Here is a 21,103-nt window from a genome sequence, read left to right on the forward strand (position 1 = left end):
CTGTTTTTTCCATTTTACTTAAATAGACTATCTCTGGGAAGAACTCTGATTGGCTCCTCTTAGATCAGGTGTCTGTCCTGGACTCATCAACCCTGCGTATATAACCGCGTGTTTGTCAGGGTGTAGAAGGTGCTTGCTATTTGTCTTTTCCTCTGTCTTCTTTGGACTTAATGAAATATGTAACCAGCCTGAGAAACCCTAAAACCTGACGACTGTTTTAGCACGTGGAGTGATTTTGCACAGGTCGATACCACTCTTCTCACTCTCACTGTATTTGACCTTTTTGGCATTTACAACTTTCACCCAAACATGACTAAGAGTTAATTTGAAAGTGAAAAATACAACTTCTGCATTCTAAAAGGGACTTTCATTAAGAGAGTGCACTATTTTGAATACTTCCAGCTAGTTGTGTGTCTCCTGTTAAGAGAGTGTTTGTGAATTATTTGGGTGCAGTGTGTCTGTTGAGGAGTGAAAATTACAGCTTTGGCTGTGGAGCCATTTTCCAATAGGTAGGAACAGGGTGCTTCTGCTACAGTACAGGATGGGCTGCTGTTGGCATATTGGTTTTCAGTCAGAGGAATGATGTGGAACTCCACAAATCTACATCTGGAAGAGGAGAAGTGAGTCAAGGTAGAGGTTTGGGGTAGAGGCTGCCACCGGTGCAGCCGTGCTACCCACAGCCGAAGCTTTCTGAATAAGAGCACTGTCTTTTTAAAAGCAATAGGGGGTGAGGATTGAGGGAGTGCTCACAGCGGTAAGTATAACACAGCTGTGCTCTGTTTATGCTTTGGCTACAATAAAAAAGCTATAAAATGTGAGATGTCATAGCTCCACTTTGCTTTATTTATACTATTTCCTCTGAGCTCTGTCACACTGCACATTCATCTGCTAAGTTGCAGCAAGAATGGAGATTAAAATATCACAGCTCAAAATAGGAGTCAAGCGGAAGGAGATTCATCATAGCCCTATTAAAAATATGTAAATATGGGAATGAAGTCATTTTAAAGCTGTACAGCACTCCTCCTTTATGAGTTAAGATCCCTTGAGCAAGTGGTGGGCTATGCGAGGGACAGAGCTAGGGGACTTGTACGCCATTTCTTCCACCCATGGAAATTCTTTTAAGATTAAAGACTGTTTGAATTGCAAATTACACGTGTTTTCCTATAATCATGCCTGTTAATAATGGCAGGAAGTCTGATGCAAAACAAGAAAACAAAGATTTGGTAATTAAAGGTTATATATTGTTCACTAGGTTAGAATGATTAAAATTAAGATCAGAAATCTCCTTTTTGGCCTCTGCTCTTAGTGAAACCTTGCGAAGCCTCCAGAGGTTTCCCTCTATAGGAAAGTTCTGAGAAGGAAACTGAGACTTGGAGACATGACCTGGCTTTCTAGAATCCAGTTGTGAACGATAAAGCTAAGTCTGGAAGCTGAGTCCTCCCTAAAACTTGGCTCGGAAATTACTTCTTCTAGCATTTCCTGTATCTCTAGTCCTGACAGAAATTCACTCCCAGTTGTCTATATGGTGTGCTTGGGAGGGTTAAGGAATAGATCTTTTAGATGGAAAGAGTGGGCTATCTCAAATGGTATTAACACGACTCTTCCGCTCTAGTCTTTGTGCCGCTGGATGGCACATGGATGTTTTGGCTTCCCCTTTTTTCCCCCCAAATGTGCTACTGTAGTAATAATAAAGACCAACACTTAAGTAACTGACTGGGTACCAGGGATGGTTCTGCGTGTTTTTTATGTATTAATTACTTAAATTCTCACAACAACCCTATACAGTAGGTATTATTACTCACATTTTACAAATGTGGAAACTGAGACATAAGATCGCACTGCTGGCGAGTGAAAGCAGGAATTCACACTGAGCATCACAGCCAGCACTGTCAGCCACTATTGCCTTTCCCAAAGGATCAGGTACACACTCGAAAGAGCCCTGGACTGAAAAAGAGGAGATCTGGATTTCAGGCACAGTCCTGCCATTTCCCTAGTCAACCGATTTTCCTCACCTGTAGAATGAATGAAGAAATGATTATGTCCTTTGCGATTTCAACTTGGCATGCATCTGGATACTACTACCTCATGAAAATAAATTTTTTGAGCAATACGTTTTCTGCATTCTTATTGAACTTTGATTCCAGAAATGGTTATGTTAAACATTTCTAATATACAGTGATTCTAGAGTTTCTTCTGTCTTGCACTTTTCACTGTATTTTGGTTGAGTTCTTTTGGTTGCAACTAAAAGGAGTTTCATAGGTAATGAAAGACTTTCTAGCTTTGTGACCTTGAGCACATTTCCTAATCTCGTGTGCCGATTTTCTCATCTGTAAAATGAGTATAATAAAAGTACCTGTCCCATAGAGCTGTTGTAAGAATTAAGCCAGATATTACATGTAAAGCAGTTGGCATGGTGTCTGCTCATAGGAACTACTACAGAATATCAGCGTTGATTATGATTACTGTTGACCACTCAAGTCTCATTGAGCATTTCTGTCTCTCGTTCCTCATGCTACCAGTTCTACTGGTAGGAGAACTGGTAGCAAATCAGCTAATGTTGTTTGTGATTGCATTCCTTAGAAATTAGAAATTCTAATTCTAATTAGAAAGGTTGATAAGATACCATTAGAGGTTACCATCTATTTGTGGTAGAAATATTAGATCAGGGTGGAACTTTGGGAATTGTGTAGGCTACCCTTTAACGTGATGAATAAAGTACACTGAAAGATCAGGTGACTTGTTCCAGGACACTCAGCCAGCAGGTAGAGTGTGGAGGTAAAGCCTACAGATCCAAACTGCAGTTGGCAAAACAGTGCTGCTATCTATGGAGTTATTAAATGGAACATGTGAAAATTCTTGAAATTTGTAAAAGGAACCACAACACATATCTTAAGGGTTTAAAGTCGTCAAATTACCCTAGTATCTCAGATTTATAGCAATTTGAGATTTTAGATCATGTGTCTTTTGAGCAGTCTTCACAAGAGGACACTAGGAAAGATGCTTGAGGCTGGCAGGGGAGTACAAGTGGTCATCTTCCTTACTGACTCTTAAAAAATTCGTGTTCTTGGTCTCTTTTGTATGTTGGGTGAGGTAACATGTAACTTTCAACAGTATGGGAAGAAGTGGATCTGATTTGCTTTGAGAAGGTATAAAGGTATAAAGAAAAAAAGATTTTTATAGCAATTTGAGTAATTTAAATAGGAAAATAATCTGATAAGATATTGTAATAATTTTGGGGACACATCTAATTGGGTCGAAACTTACCCACTTCTACTCTAATATACAAAGAAAATGGAGCTGTTTCCATAATGTATTCTTGCTCCTGAGTCCCTACCCTACTGTGCAGATTGAAAGATAATAAAAAGTAAACTCCAAAGAGCACAAAATAACTCAGTATCTTTACTGTCAAATCACCTCTTTTTGTTTGTTAGTTTCTCTATTTCCCTGTCCAGGGTAGGGTTGGGTGAGAGGGGCACCTTGGGTGTAAAATGTAAGGAAGTATCCCTCTCAGGTGGCAACCCTGCACTTACTTGACCCTAAGAGGGATGACTGCTTACATTTTGTGCCCTCCCCTGCCCCTGTCCCCACTAAAGAAACCACCTATGGGGAGTTTGTGTACCATTGCGGCTGGCACGGTGGTGTGGAGTGTCACGTGTGTGCACGCTGGCCCTGGGGTTGCCCTCTGTATCCTTCCTGGCATCTTCCCTCGGCCAGGGTCTCTACCTGTGGGCCCCTCTGTCCTTGCTGATGTAATTAGCCCCACCTGGATGTGAGCCTGAGCGGCTGCTGCTGGCCTACCATTGCCTTGAATACCATTGCCTTGAATTTGAGGTCCCTCTTCCTTTCCCCAGCCCAGGGCTTTCCCAGTCTTCCTCTGTGTTGTACGTATGTGTGTGTGTGTGTGTGTGTGTGTGTGTGTGTGTGTGTGTGTGTGTGTGTGTGTGTGTGTGTGTGTGTGTGTGTGTGTGTGTGTGTGTGTGTGTGTGTGTGTGTGTGTGTGTGTTTGTGTTGGAACTGGGGAGGATGGAACAGAGTACAGACATTTTGAGGTTCCTTGCACATGCACACAACCTGTGAGGTATAGTAAACAGTTTTAACTCAATCTATCTGGGCACCTTCCTTCACCAGTTTTTTTTCATTTCTCCCTCACCAGTTTAGATGGGTGTAAGACTTACAACAGGGATTCCCTGAGAGGCCTGTGACCTCTCCCATGCCCTGCCCAACAAGTAATGTCCATGAAAGAGGACTGTCAGCTCTTAGGTCCCTTTTATCCACCTGATATTCTCCTGCCCCACCTCCTTATTGGTTAAATACCAAGATAGGGAGAGAGCCTGGCCCCCGCCTCTGAGCTCTGCCTCTCTTCTTTCCCTAGACTTCTCCCCCCTCCCTCCCTAGATACGTGCGAGTTCCCATACTGGCTCTATCTGTTTAGGATTCACATTTTGCTTTTGCATTTTCACCGGGAATATTTTGGAAATCTTGCAATCGCTCTTCACTCTCAAATTCTGTCATTCAAGATTGTTGTCTCACTACGTAAGCTGATGAATAGCCCCTATGTTCTAACTAGTAGCTGATCTCCCACCTTGCATTCTGGAGGGTCTACTCTGGGCCGAACGTCCAGGAACTCATGATTGAGATAGAGGGTGCAAGGGGAAGGAGGAATTTTCATCCCAGTATACCTAAGATGTGTGGGGTAGCACAGGTTAGTCCTTACTGCCCAGCCTGGTTTCTACTGTCAATTTAGAATACTCTCCCTCCATCGTGTATGTATCCTGTAGATTCTGCCCCACAGGAGGGATTAGGTCTAGTGTCAGCTTCTCCCAAGAGGACCTACCCATTCATAATCTCTTATTGACTAGGAATTTGGGGTGCACATGCTTCCGGAGTTTTCTCCCATATTCTGCTTATGGAGGTTGCAGACATGCAATCCATGCAATTTTAATACAAGGTGATCAATTTTCTTATATGATTAGGTACAGTATTTTATGGGAGCACAGAGAAGGAGTGCCTCATTATGCTTAAGACGGTCAAAGAGGGCTTCCCAGAGGAGTGAAGCCCAAGTTAGGGATTGAAGATCAAAATAAAAAAAGGAAAACACACACACACACACACACACACACACACACACACACACAAGATTAATCATAATTTTCTAGTTGAACAAGATGGGGATGGGAAGGATATTTTTGAAAGGGCAAATCTCAGAGGAGAGCAGGACCTTATCTGTTTTACTTATCAGTGTGTCCCTATCACCTAGTATAGAACTGGGCACTTAAGTATTGAATGTATTAGTGAACTAATGACCTTATCTTGAAGGCCATTGAAACTGGTCATGATAAAATGATAAAATTTGTGTTTTATAAAAATAAACATGGCAGCATTGTAGTAAATGAGTAAAAAGGGAATGAGACAGGGAGCAATTGTAGTAGCATGTTCTACGAAGACTCTTAGGAGAGATGCTTTTTAAGTGACCCCCAATCTCACTTCAGGTACTTAGAGATTCTGTGTCTTCTGCACTGAACATATGGTAGTTTCCCACATATGCCTCAAGCAGGCACAGTCACTGCCTACTTCTACCCTTAAAATGGCCCCAGAAACTTTGGAGATAATTCACAGCATATTTAAGCATTACCTTCTCAACACCTTCCATATAGGAGGCAGAGAGTCGAGTTTTCCAAATGATCTACTGAAGAGACAACAATTACATTTTTGTCTTAGTCCATATGGGTGCTATAACAAAAATACCATAAACTGGGTGGCTTAACACAACAGAAATTTATTTCTCATACTTATGGAGGCTGGGAAGCCCATGCTCAAGGCGCCAGCACATTCGGCGTCTGGTGAGAGCCTGCTTCCTAGATGGCTGTCTTTTCGCTGTAACCTCACTTGGTGGAAGGGGATGGGGAGCTCTCTGGGGTCTCTTTGATAAGATGACTAATCCCATTCACGAGGGCTCCACTCTCATGAACTAAGCACCTCCCAAAGACCCTACTTCCTAATATCATCACATTGGGTATTAGGTTTCACCATATGAATTTTGGGAGGACATTCGGTCTTTAGCATATGGCGTAGTACTGTTTTTTCTGTTTCTTGTTCAGAGTGGGTCCATGACTTTTCAGTATTGGCAACGGTAACTGGTAACTGGGGGTCTCTATGGTTAGTGAAACCTGGCACATAACTGATATTGTTTTCAGAGTGAAAGACTGAAGAGAGGTCAGTAAAATACATCCAGAATCCTCAGTTCCTGTGTGTTATTAGCTTTCTGCAAGTATATATCAAGTTATCAAAAACGTAGTGTCTTAATACAAGTCCCATTTATTAGCTCACAGGTCAGGAGCCCAGCATGGTTTGACTAGGTTCTCTGCTCAAGGTGTCACAAGGCTGGAATCAAGATTGGCCAGGCTGGGTTCTTGCCTGTACACTCCTGGGGAAAAATCTGCTTCCAAACTTATTCTTATTGGTAGAATTCAGCTTTTTGTGTGTAGGACTGAGGTCCCGTTTCCTTGGGGCTATCTGCTAGGGGTCGCCCATAGCTCCTAGAGGCTGTGTGTACTCCTTGCCACGCCACCACCTCTATCCTAAAGTCCGCAGTGGTGTGTCACATCCTTCTAATGCTTCAAATCTCCATCATCCTCAGTCTTTGACCTCTAGACCAAGATTTAAAAGGTTTATGTGATGAGGTTAGACCCATGCAGATAATCTTCCTGTTTTAAAGTCAACTATGTTAAATAATATAATCTATTCATGGGGGTAAAACCCATCATATTCACAACTCTGGAGATTACGCTGAGGAGCCTGTTCACAAGTTGGGGGGAATGTGTGGACCATCTTAAAATTCTGCTTACCAAACTGATAGTTGTAAAAAAAAAAAAGTTTGCTTTTTTTTTTTTTAAACAAGGTTACAAACAGCCTCTTGCATACTTCATTTAGGAGATGCAGAAGAAGCGTATGATTTAATTAATATTTTGTTTGAAAACCAATGTACCTCTTAAGTTAACTTTCTCATATCTGAACTTGACAGATCTACTGTTACTAATCTTTAGAAATTTTACTTGTATGTGACTCATGTACTTCTAAACAGTACTGCTGTTCGTATAACCAAAACAGAACATTTCTGAGTCTATTACTGGAGGAGGATTTTATTGTTTGTACATGGGAACATAAAACAACATATAGTATATACATAAACACCATCAATTCAAACTGATTTTCACTGTTAAGTGAGAGTTTTGTTACATTCACTTGAGTGATAAGGTGAGATGTCTTTCAAAGCTTTGGGGCTTTCCAGATTTAAAGAAGGAAGGTGTGAGAGTTTAACCAACTGTACAGTTGTTAGTCAGCTACAGAGTTTGAGGGAGCCAGTCCTCCACACAAGACCACTCTCACTTTTTTTTTTTTTTTTTTTTTTTGCGGTACGCGGGCCTCTCACTGTTGTGGCCTCTCCCGTTGCGGAGCACAGGCTCCGGACGCGCAGGCTCAGCGGCCATGGCTCACAGGCCCAGCCACTGTGCGGCATGTGGGATCTTCCCGGACCAGGGCACGAACCCGTGTCCCCTGCTTTGGCAGGCGGACTCCCAACCACTGCGCCACCAGGGAAGCCCCACCCTCACTTTTGACACCAGATGTGTGTTTGAGGGATTTCCAAAACTGCCCTCAGGTTTGAAAATTTGCTAGAAGTCCTCACAGAACTCAGTGAAAGCTGTTATATTCATGGTTACAGTTTATTACAGGGAAAGATCCTGATTGAAATCAGCCAGGGAAAGCAGTTATATAAGGTTGGGTCTGAGGCTAGAAGAACCAACCACAGAGCTTCCATCACCCTGCCCTATGGAGTCAGAACATGTTATTTTCCCAGTACTGACGTGTGACGGTATGCACAGAGCATTGCCAACTAGAGAAGCTCATTGAGCCTTTGGTGGCCAGAGTTTTTACTGGGACTTGATCACATACCACTCGCGTGGCTGACCGTTAGTCTCTAGCCCCTCCTGGACGTCAGTGTTGGGCTGATACCTTTAGTCTCCAGGTAGTTTTGGAGGCAGAATTGATATTGCATGACTCAAGGCCCCTATCATAAAATCACATTGTTAGACTATCTTGTGGCCAAAGCCCTCAGGCAAACAGAGACATTCCTGTCAGCCATGACGTTTTGAGGTCCTAGAGATTACCTCCCGGTAGCCAAAGGCAAAGGCCAGAGTAAGGTTAGCTCTTCAGAAGGGGAGGGAGGGAAAGAGGAAGGAATACAAATAGTGGTTATCATTTATTGAGGGCATACTGTGTATCAGGCAGTGTGCTAAAGCACTGTTTCCTTGGATCCTTTGAACATTATTAGAAAGTTACTAAAATTATCTTTATTTTGAAGGCAATTCGATATTTAGAGAGATTAGTGGCTTATCCAAAACTGTAAATAGCCGGTGGTGGAACCAGGATTTGAACATGTATCAGCCTGATTCCAAAGTACATGATCTCAAACACTGCACTGTATAGCCTCCACCAGAACCAAAGACAGTAAGAATATGTAATGTAATAGGCATTTAGAAACAGTTATTTTTGAGAATTGAGTTTTCAGGATTAAGTTGTCATTCAAATGTATAAGAATATGCACTGCTACTTTAATAATATATAGAGGAAGAGCGTTGGTAGATAGAATGGTTACTTTATTGAATTCTTACCTTGCAAGTGGATGCCAGACAGCACTGTCTTATTTAATTCATTCAAACACATTTATGAGTGTGCATTATATCTCAGGTGCTGTGCTGGCCATCGGTGACCCAAAGATGATGATAAATATGTTCCTGCCTGCAAGGAGCTAGCGGTCCACTGGGGTATGTAAACTGCTTATTGTATTTTATTTTTAATATTATCTTTGTTTTAAGCAGAATATAGAACACTCAATATGTAAGAAATATTTTGCGTAGAAATTTTGCAAGCATTTGGAACAATTTTGGGCTGGAGGAGCTAATGCTAAAGAAAGTTGCAATTTGGAGATTGTTGTTCATATAACCAAATCAAATAATTAAAGTCAGGTTCACTCTTTTGCAGATTCCGTAATAATAGGATAGATTAAAAAAGTAAAACTACTCTAGAAAAAGCCAAAGCACTGAGATTTTTGTGTTACCTAGGCAGTAAATGATGGCAGATGAAGGAGTAGGAAAGCCACCAGAATACATCACACATAGTAACAATGTACATTTCTTCTTCACACTTAGAACATTGACTACTCTGCTTTTTATTGGTTACTTTAGTGATTATCTTTCATCTTCTCCTTCTTTGATTTCTCCAATTGAGCAAAGTCTACATTGGGATAAAATAAGACTTATTTTGTTAATGTTAATTTTTGGCAAATATGTATTTTATTTAAGTAATTTTATTTAAATTGTAGTTTCTAATAGCCTATGGTTACAATAAACCATGCAGTTTGCTGGGAGTAGTCCTGAAAAATTAAATACAGTAATTGCAGTAAACATAAATAAGAAATATTATATTCTAATGTTACTTTATATATTTTATAGGTTATTACAGAGGAATAGAATTAGAAAAAAAATAAATTTAAGTGAACTTGATGTCCAGTAGTTCATACTGATACTACACAACCATAATAACAATATATTTGGACATATTTATATTAATACGCTATCTAGATTAAGCATTATAACTGCTGAGAGTGCAGTTGTGATCATTTAAAAATGTGAGCAAACCAGGAAAGAACATATCCTTTTTCTTGGCAATATGATTTTAATTTTTAAAAGCATTTAATTTCATGAACCATATCCATCATCTTTGCACAGACAAATGTTGTGGCAGTTTTTTGAATGAAACTCTTGGTTCCCTAAAGAAGTTATAGATACACTATAAATTTACAAATGAAAGGTCATTTATCAGAGTTATAAATAAGAGTGGTTCCTGTGCTGATGCCCCTGCAAACTTAGAGTGGTTTAATATCTATCAGCTTTTGTGTACAGTTAGTACCGCAAAAGAATATAGATATTGTCATTGTCATACTTACATGGTGTCAACTTTGGCAAAGTGGTGAGAACGACGTGCAATATTTTTTGAATAGCATGGCATTTTCTTGAATTACTGCTGGCAAGAGAACATAAATCAACCTTAATAATGGATATTCCAAAGATGTTTATTAATCTATTCATTTAATCTAAAACACTCACTCTTGGCATTTATAGGGCCAGTTCAAAGGAAGTGGTAGGTGCTTCTAAACCCCAGAAGTTACTTTTAGGGGCCCCATAATTATGTCAGCTAAGTCTGGTTGGAATGGAGATCAAAACGCATGAAAATCCTTTCCTCCTAATCTATGCTACAGTTATTTGCTTAACTAAAATATATTTTCTTGTATGTGTGTAATCAAAATTTCAATTAGTTCCACCGTTGATGAAACTTATTACATGGCTCTCTGTTTGAATCTTCAGTTTTTAAAATCTATTCCCCTCCCTCCCTCTCTCTATCTCTCTCTGTCTGTCTGTCTCTGTCTCCTTCTCTCTCTGTCTCTTTTTTTCTCTCCCTGTCTCTCTCCTGGAAAATAATCCTACACTGTGTAAACTTTGACTGAAAAGGACTGGAAAACTGACCAACTTCCTGGGTACCAAAATAAGAAATAGCATATGGTACATCATTTTGACTATGCGTAATGAGATTAATGACACACAGATAGGATGGACAGAGAAGTAAAGAATACAGAGAGGGGAATTTATAGTAGGTAGGAAAGGTCAGAGAAAGCCAGTGAGCAGTTAAGCTGAAGAAGTCAGCTATGCAAATTTGTGGAGTAAGATGGTATGAATGTGCGCGCAAGTACATGTGTTATTTATTAAAATATAGAGTCTTGGCACAGAACTAACTTCTGGATTAAAATAATGTAAACAAGACTCATTTTTTTCTCCATCTCTCGGCTTCCACTAATGCAGCTTCGGTCTCTGGCTTCATTTGGGAGCAAGACAGTGGCAGTGGCATTGCTTCAGCTATAATATCCTGTCAAGCTTCAGATCAAACAGGAAAAAGAGAGAATCTCTTTCCCAGAAGCCCTATCAAAGTCTGTTTGTATTAATTTGCTTTGATTAGATCACAGGATAATGCTGTGTGTCTCTCTTGGAGCAGGAGTGAGCTTCATCATTTTCCATGGACTAAGCATTAGGATTGTATCCCAGAGGAAAATGGGGTACTGTTAACAGAAAGAGGGTTCACGGATGCGAGGTAGCAAAGAAGAAGATTGGCTGCAGGAAAAATTACAATGGGTATATACACATGACATTTTATACATAATTACAGAAACCTATAGATTTCATAGCAATCCATGGATTTTAGGTTAAGAAGCTCTAAAAGTGACATTGAATCAATGCCTTCTGGAACCAAAACAAACAAACAAAAAAAACCCCGAAAAAAACCCAGCATTGATATCCACAGCCATGTAAGAAAATTAGTTGTTACTGGCATTGTTTCCTGAAAAAAGAGACAGAATATTCTCATTTTGTTTATACTCAATCCTTAACTAGTTGTTTAAATGATGTTATCAAATTAAGAAAGAAAAAGAAGTTATATTTTCTTATTAGCTAAAGTGGAAATGTAGTAGTTCAGCCTGAAGCTATTTCTTTAACTATTATTTTTTGTAAGGGAAAGAGGAAAAATCTTTTATTCAAGGTAAGAACTTTATACTGCCAATGTTAGAAGACTTCCATTAGGGAAAAAAAGAACCTTTTCAATGTTGGTTCAACAATTTATTGCTATGGGAGCCTGTGTTTATATATATCCCAAATCCCTTCAATTTAGTCAGTTCCTTTGAAAAGTATTAATCAGGTCTATGAAAGTAATTTGTAAAGGATATATACTTTTTTGATAATGACCCAAAATACCTTATGATTTGCTGATTTTTTTCTTTTTAGCAATATTTTTTGGAATGTCTTGGTGAGGTATCAGTTATTTTCTTAAAAATTATTTTAGTTGAAATACCTAGAGAGAATTGGTAGAAAATATAGGTAGGTCGATCATAGGAAATACCAATACTTTGAAAATGCCTACATAGTGTTTGTGTATTTTTCATTAATATTGGGAAGAAAACAAGTTTGTAAGAATGTGGAGACTAAAGCAGCAACCGCCCAGATGGCAGTCATAATTATGCTTTATTTTTACACAGATTTCTCAGTTTATTGACAAGAAAAAGGGGTTAGCCTGGGATTTTAAATTGCTCCCCTAAGCACTAAGAGTTTTTCTTCTTAAGTGAATCAAAATACCACGCAAAAATAGAAGAGAATTCCGTGATCACCAGACAATTTTAAGAGAATAAACATGTTAAGTGAAGAAAACTTAACCGTCTCATCTCTTCACAGAAGCAAAACCCTTTGAAGTTTTAACACTCTTCTTCGTGAATGGATAAGTTTTCAACCAGAATCTTCTATTTATGACTGCAGTGAATTGTCACTGCTCCTTGTTAAGTTTAATACTCTCAGTTGTGAGGAAGTACATTATATTTTCCCCTACTAATTAATGCCAGTGAAATACAGCTGTTTTGCAGGGGGGTCCAGTTTTCAAAATATTTCTACAGAGGCCATAGTGTATCTGGCTTTCCAGATGAGCATGTTGTTTTTAAAAACCTCCTGAAAACCTCAGTTGACCATCAGTTCTTATTTCAATTGAGAAGTTTGTAGATCTGTTATCACTCTCTCTGTGTATGGTTTTTGTTTTGTTTTGCTTTCTAGATTACAACCTATCTTTACACAGTGTCAATTGTCTGTGAACAGGAAACAGCAGGTAGTTCATTCATTGAAAACTAGTTTACAGATTTTCTTGCTATATATTTGTCTCTGTTTTTCAGATTCAGTTTTAATTTTAACCAAGATAGGGGGTTGCTTCTCTCCATAGTAATATTAGTCATTAATAGAGTTTGGAGAAGTGAGTTTTTTGATGAGCAAACATTTTTACATATAAGAAAAATGTTGTTATTCTTCCATTTTGGCTGAAACAAACCAATGGTTATTTTTAGGGCTGTGAGTTAAGACAGGAGGAAAGTATAACTCCAGTAATCCTTTCTAAAGACAGAAGATAGAGAATCAAAATACTGTTAAGAGAAATTCAAACTGTATTTTTCTTACATGATGTCCAGGTCAGCTGTGTAGGTGTGAAGTTTCAGATAAGATTAAATGCTTTTACAGATGTGAACAGTCAAAACATTCCATATTATTTATTTTAGAGGCTTTGTAGGGAGAAGGAATAGGTTTAATCCAAGACTCTAAAGCATAGATTTCTGAAGACTGTGTGTCTGAAGGGGATGAGCTAGGGAGTAAACAAAGGGAGAAAATCCACCATACATACTTGAGTTTCACTTTAGGACTCTTGATAGCTTTTGTCACTGATAGGGATTTTTCTCCTAGTTAACTAAGAGTCAAAGAGACAAAGCAGGTAATCTACATACCCTTTCTCAGGTTTTCTCAAAGTGCCTGTAGATGAAAACACGTCACACAACCGGTCAGTTAGGGCCTACAGTGTTCTCTGTTTGTTTTAATTCCATTCTTTACTGAGAAGGAAATAAAAGAAATCTTGAGGATGGTGACAGACTTGGGTTCTTGCCACATTTTCAGCTCACTTCATGGACGGCTCTCTACTTCAGGGAAGGTTAATATTTTCCAGAGATGTTCCATAGGTGTTCTAAATCATACTACAGACACCTGCTCCTTTATATGGATATGTTATCCGCCTAGGATGAATCAGAGTTTTTTTTTTTTTTTTTTTTTTTTTAGTGTGCTTCCTTCCAAAAACCTCATTAATCTCAGTGTGCAGAATTTAGGGGGAAAGTTGTGTTTTGCTAGTTGACACTGTTTAATGTAAATGATTTATGATTGTTCCTTATGTATACACAATCGGCACTTTATAAATTGGATTGTCCTAGGAGTAACACGATACATAAATGTTATTGCTATAAATTCTGAAGTTGGCTATATATTTTTGTATCATGTAACCAGCTGACTTTTAAATGCTGACTCTTCCAACCTGCACTTTCTACTCAATATTGTAAGTGGTGACTTAGGTAAGTAAGCCTTGCCTAGATACACACGGAGGCACTCAAACTGCACAAGATCAGGACACCCTGGCACCTCTGCATCGTGGTTTCTGGCTGTCTTCCAGGGGTGTTGGCAGAAAGAAGAAGGAGTGAGAGGGGAAAGTGAAACTGTATCTAGCAAAAAAATGAGCCTAAATTTTTACTAATTTTTGCTCAGTAAAGTCAGGAAAACAAGTGATAGAGAAAAGGGTGAAAAACAAACAGGAGAAAAGAATTAGTAGAACCAATTCAGAAAAATATAGTTAGATACCATTTCACAGGTAAATTTTCATTATTTAAATAATATTAAGTAAACATAAAGGGAAGAATAGAATAGCAGCTCTGTAATTGTATGTATATACTTTTGTAACAATATTTATATGATATATTATTTTCAGTGTGTAATATAAATAATAATATTTACTTACAATTTTTTGCATTTCTGTGAGGAATGGAGTTTTGCAAATCTCCTGGTTCTGCTGGTGCATCAGGACATTTTATTATATGTATAATGCTGTTATACTAACAGCCTTCATTTTTCACCTTGATGACTTACTGTGATTTTCTTTCTGAGATCCTAAAGAATTTGAAAACAATCTCTGAATAATTGGTCATATTAGATCCAAGTAATTGCTAAATACCAAAGTCGTCTAAAATGCTGAGTTAGAAGGAAAGCGTCACACTCATATAACTGACCAGCCAGATTCATGGCAATTTTCTGCTACTCCTGGTATTAACTCTTTACCTGATCACACAGTCCTAGCATCAAGGCTGATTTGAATTGTTCTATGCCCTAATTTGTGTAAAGAAGAACTGGGCTGTGAAGAATTCTATTGTGTTTATAGTGTCTATTCTGACAGTGATTTTATAGTCCATTTCATAGGCTAAGTGTTTCAGTTGATTCCCTTTCCTCACGCCCTTGTAAGTATTAATGTCTACACAATTGATCTGGTTACCCGTGAAGTCAGTCCAAATCAGCTGTTACAGTGGCTGAAAATACAAGATCAGTAATTTTAAAACCTAGAGGTTCCTGTCCTGCTCAAAAGGACTAACTCTCATCAGGCAATCCCCAAGTGAAAAGATTATGAGACTTGAAACCACTGTGTGTGTGTGTGGGTGTGTGTGACTTGTAATAACAAATATTATTTATTTGATTGTTACCGAGAAGGAAACATCCTGATGTGTTCCTTTATAATCTCTGTAATATACTTTTTTTTTTTTTTTATGGTACGCGGGCCTCTCACTGTTGTGGCCTCTCCCGTTGCGGAGCTCCGGACACGCAGGCTCAGCGGCCATGGCTCACGGGCCCAGCCGCTCCGTGGCATGTGGGATCTTCCCAGACCGGGGCACAAACCTGTGTCCCCTGCATCGGCAGGCAGACTCTCAACCACTGCAGCACCAGGGAAGCCCCTGTAATATACTTTTAATTATCATACTTTCTGGAGGTATCCTGGTACATGCATGGGAAATAATATACATATGAATATATCTCTATATTTGTAGCCACTATAGTCAAAACTACTTATTTGCCTAACTGGCTTAGCTGCAAAGCTGACTTACCCCTACCCACCCACTAGCAAACTCCCTGGGGAAATAGGGCAAAAAGGTCAAATAGAAGCAGTAAAGCCAATGATCTTTTACAAAAGAAGTTCTTTAAGAAGTTCTCAGTGCCACTGTTCACCTTCTGGAAGGGAGATCACTACATTCTCTGCCCATCCCTGTGTCATCCACAGTAGCTTTGGATTCATTGTAGAGGAAGAAAGCCTGTTTCTACCTTGCTGCTGCCATACATATACTCAGGTAAGCCCAGATTGAAATCCCAGAGAGACTGCTGTACCAGACTAGACTATGGAAGGATTCTGTTGCTGATAGAAGGCTTTAGAAACCTAACTTCATTTATCCTGTAGAATTTTAACCACCATTTAAAATTCTGCTTTTTCTTACAGGAGCTTAAATTTAAATGCAAGACCTCCTGATTTAAATACACACACACACATAAAATCAGAAAAAGCCCCATCGCTTTTTGTAAGTTACAGAATTCTTACAATAACTATCATTTACTGAGGACTTTCTTTTGCCGGGTTTTGTTCTTGGCCTTTGCATGTAGTATCTAATTTAAGCTTCCTAAGCGCCTCGTGAAGTAGGTACTATACCCATTTTTCAGCTGAGGGAATTGAGAGCCAGAGAAAGTGAGTCACTTGCTGTGACTCAACAGCTAGTAAGAGGCGGCGCCAGTTTTCAAACCCAGGCCGAGTGACCCCATGGCTGAAGCACACGCTCTACTAGGTTGATTTGTAAGCAATATGCAGTGGTTTGTGCATGAAAAGAATGCAGTGGGACCATCACATAGTAGGAAATAAAATTTGAGTGTTTTTCCTTGTACTAATAACGGTCCCTATCTCTCTCTCAGACACTGTTGTTACCAGTGGCACGTCTTATGTGAGACAGCCGGTCAAAACGAGTCTAATCGTTTATGGCCATAGAAGAGAAGGGAATGTATTGATTCATATGAGGATCTGCCCCTAAGACCTTGCTTTCACTGTTACCGCAGTAAACAGGGAGCTGATGAACCGTAGATGTTAGTGTGTCATCAGTGTCTTGCAGTTTTGTCATCCTGGGTAGCCACCATCAAGAAGAACAGAGTGCCCTCTATGAATATGTATTTAGTACTAGATATGGCAATTTATTCTTTTGAAGAGCACTTTATCATTTTGGTTTTGATAAATATACAAGCAATAATCAGTAGTTAGGAGTTTCAGTCTAAAATGGATGCCATTATTAGTGATTTAACAACTTTTCCTGTGAATTCCATGTGTGTCCCCAAGACTGGATCGTGCTACCCAGTGCTACGTATAGTCAGCTTTTAGAAAAGCTCGCTTTAAAAACCTCTTATGCTGTGAACCCTTTGTTTCTCAGAACGACAGTAGTCACTAATTTCCAAATTCTGAATATGTAAAGTAAAGTGTTCACACAGAAAACCTAGGAGACTGCATGGGTCAGAACATTTGTTTAAACTAATATAGAACTAGCTTTTTCAGTTCCAGCTCCCTTTTTCCTATCTATTTGCCTTGCTAATAAGGCCTTACTCATTCCTGTTCCGTTACCTTATGTCACGATACCTCTTCATTTTGGATTTTTTCATTATGATTTGAGCAGACCTTCCTAGCTACGTAGAGAACTTCCATGATAAGAATAAAACATAAAGGCTGTTCAATAAATAAGGATGATGACAACAGTGAAATTTAACCCAAATTGGGCAAAATAGCAGCACAGAATTCTATTACATTTTGAAATTCAGTCTTTACAGATACTTTTCTCTGCCTGAAACACGTGCCAGTTCTGTTTATATAAGGGAATAGTGACATCATGTGTGTGCTAGACTATTGCCTCTGTAATTAACCTATTTGAGAAGGAAGTTACATAGAAATAAACTATCACTGACGACTGAAAGAGGCAATTTTGTCTTAAAGCAAACCTCTAACTTCACCAAAGGGCGTGGACAAAAGGATTCTGTCTCTATCCCTTCTTATGTTTTCAGCATTTCCCTTCCTTCTCCTTCTCTTCTATTCTTTTCTTCTCTTCTTTCTTTTTCTTGTCTCTATACAATTCCACTAGTCCTCTCCATTTTTCATTCCACTACCTTCATTTTCCATATTGTAAGGTAAAGATCTAATGTTATTATGAGTGAAGATTCTATTTTTAAAGTAGAATTGAGGAAAGATGTAAATGTGGTAAAAAGAGATAGTCTTTTTGTTTCAGTGCTATTCAAATGTCTTTTTTTGGTCAAGGGTAGGATATGCACAGAATCATTTTGGTGTCTTTGAGACTGAGGACAAAACTCTTAGCCTTCTTTTTATCCCTTGATCAAATATATTAATTAAATTTAGAAAAGGGTTTGGGAGCATGGCAAAAGCGGAGTTTCTTTTGACTCTTAAAACCAGAAAAAATTATTGGGAGGCAGTATATTATAATAGAAAGAGTGCCGTTTTGGGGGTCAGAATTATTCATATCTGACCCCAAATATATGGCTAAGGAAGAACAACATTTTTTCCCAAAGGTGCTCTTTTTAACATTTTAAAAGGTAATATATTAATATGTCACCAAGACATTTGAGAAAACAGTGGGAGTAAACAAGACCAAGAGGCATGTAGGAGAAATTAGTGAAAAGTGTCCTATTGTTTATGTCCTAACTTACCCATGAAATCCCTGCAAGACCCAATTGTCACAGCTTCACCCAGCCCTGGCCTCATGCATAATATAATGCATTATATAATGAGCGTGGAGCATGGAATAGTTGAAATAGAAATGTTTGGGGGTTCCAGACCACAGTGGACTTGGGTTTCTCAACTTCCAAGATAATCTTTCCGTGCCTCAATTTCTTTATCTGTGATGTGGGGATAAAAATTCCTCTTTTATAAGATAATTGTGGGACTTTAGTGAAGAAACATTTATGTAATACGACGTGTTGTGCCTATAAATAAATGCTTGATGAACAGTAGCTAATATTTCAGATAACATTTGATAAAGCAAAATGATTTGGATACTAAGTAGTTCATTGTAAAAGAATGTAATCTTGTCTGGTGGAGCTAGTCCTCAAATGGATTTGCTGAATGACTTATCCTTGCATTTTTCTAATCTTTACCGTAGTAACCTTTCACTTCTATTGATAATTTATATTAGCAATAACTGGATTACAATTCTTGGAAGATGGTGCAAAGATATTTTTAGAAAGTATTATCCCTTGGGGAAAATATGAAGCAAAGAGGAGAAAGAAACACTGCAGAGAGAGTTTTCCTGTGCGTCACTTCTGTGATTAATCCTGTAAATCCCTAATGATTGTCAGGTTGCAAAAGAAGCTCCTTATAAGTAAAAGGAAACCCTTAGGTCTACAAAAATGGTCATTTGGTCATGGCTATATTTTGGCAATTGTGCTAATTAAATACAGTATCTATGATCATTGGGGTGTCCACCAGTTTTACAAAAAGAGCTGTCTTATTGGTGATCTTCAATAAGTTAGGGAATTACATGAATCAGAAATTCAGAAAACCAACCTCAGAAGATTCAGATTCATTCACTACTTATTATCACGAGATGATTCACTCACCCATTCAACAGATATTTATTGGGAACACATTATATGCCACCTACTGTGTCCGTCAGTGATATTCCTTCGTCCTTTGAATTTCAATCGCATTTTCTCTGTGGCTCCACTTGGAAGTACCTTCCCCCTGTGTTCTAGTTACTTACAACTGTGGCATCTCTTCTAGACTGCAGCAGGTTCCTTAGGAACCGGGCAGGAGATGTGGGACTGTCCTCGGCATCTTTCAGAGAACATACCCTTGTGCACTGCATAGAGTAGGCACTAAATAAACGCAGTTAAGCGAATGAAGCAAAGAAAAAGTCTTAGAGGTTTAATTTCATTATCCTTTTCGTTTTAAATTCTTGAATATTTCACTTTGAAATTTCTTCTTCATGTTAATGGTGGTTAGAAGCAGGTAAATAACCAACTGAAAGTCATTATCTCTCCTTTAATTCCTCCCTCTCACCTACTATTCTCTCAAAATTTAGTCCACGGCAGTTACCTCTGGAAGAAGTTAATTATCTGTAAGCCTTTCAAAGTTTGCTGTGCAGAAGGCTGACTTTAGTTGCTTGCCACATGCAAATAATAATGGAAGAAGCATCTATTATTTGTGGTCTGGAACATATGGGGATGTCACGAATACGATCAAGCTTTTTTCTATCGCTGGACCTGGCAAGAGACTCAATGTTAGGTTAATTAGTATCTGGTTTTAAAAAGTCACAACTCTTCCTTGGTTCTGACAAAGAGAGAAGCTTTAAGCAGGTTCAGTATTCATTTGCCATTGCTCAGGTGAAGGCACTCCAAAAAATAAAGCTGAATTCTGACAGCTTTTAAAAAGTAGGGGAATAATCAGCTCGCATACAGAAATCCAACCCATAGCTTCAGAAAATTCAGTATTAAAAATGATAAAGGAAGGATTTTGGCAAAAAGACGGAAGCCCTTGCATATTCTTCTGGAAGGAATGGAGCTTCACTGAGATTGAGAGACCCGAGAGCTTGGGGTGTAATTTAGTGAGCTGACAGGAGGAGTGAAGTATCTCCTCAATATCTGTGTTTGGCAGGAGACATGAATACATACATCAGGAAACAATGTTTAAGTGTTTTATTTCCTTATTTCAGCCTGTCAAACTGTCAGTATAGTTAATGGCCATCAAGAGAGAAAGAGAGAGAGGAGGAACAGAGAGAAACAAAGGTACTATGGAATCTGAAAAGAAAGAAACCAGGAAAGCATTTGCGTGTTTCTATGGCATAATGGTCAGTCAGACGAAAATAGCTCACCGTATTCATTTCTCTACTAAAGCCAGATGTGCTGGTTCCCTACCTACAGTCCCCGAGCCCTTTTCGTGCTTTCCTCTGTGTCCTACATAATTGATTCACTTAACTTTGACTTCTGTGACTCCTTTCACTGAAGTCTAGATTGATGATCAATACTTTAGGGGTCACTTTATGTTATACTGGTAGTATCTAATTTTGCCCAGTTTTCCGAGTTTACTATCGTTTGTATTGTTTATAAAATCTGGTCTTAAGGTTGTTTATGCAAAAATATTCATTCTTGTCTAAAAACATCCCTTCTGAAATACTGTTGAGTGGTTTATAATCCACAAAGAATAAATTGGAACTGATTTGAACCTGCTGTATCTTTCTTCAAAAAAAAAACCCAAAACACTTACAGTGAAATACCGAAATTAGACAGTCTTAGGAGTACAGAACTATTTTAAATTTCTAGAAGAATCTTAGTGCAGCCAAGGGATTTTTATTTTATAAAAGAGAAGTATTTATATTGGATCACTTTTATACTGGAAATAAGTTATTTTCCACAGAAATGGAAAAACCTCTTATCATTCACGTCTACGTCAAAATGAATTTAAAATCTTGGAGTTCACGCCAAAGATGAATACTTTTCATAATGAACATTTTTAGTTGCCTTATAAACTGGAAGCATTTATTTTGGAAAAAAAAACGATTTTTTTTTTTAAAACATCTTTATTG

The 21,103-nt window shown here is 38.5% G+C and overlaps 1 protein-coding gene across 1 annotated transcript in view; it reads left to right on the plus strand.

Moving 5' to 3' along the window:
• The window catches only part of SOX5 (SRY-box transcription factor 5), a 963,387-nt gene that overhangs the window by 133,931 nt on the left and 808,353 nt on the right, over positions 1-21,103 (plus strand). Inside the window, exon 3 of the mRNA XM_060165318.1 lies at positions 8,746-8,822. The gene's annotated coding sequence lies outside the window, so the exon portion shown is untranslated. The remainder of the gene's footprint in view (positions 1-8,745; positions 8,823-21,103) is intronic.

The sequence above is a fragment of the Lagenorhynchus albirostris genome, chromosome 11 (assembly GCF_949774975.1).
Source record: "Lagenorhynchus albirostris chromosome 11, mLagAlb1.1, whole genome shotgun sequence".
NCBI classification, from domain to species: domain Eukaryota; kingdom Metazoa; phylum Chordata; class Mammalia; order Artiodactyla; family Delphinidae; genus Lagenorhynchus; species Lagenorhynchus albirostris.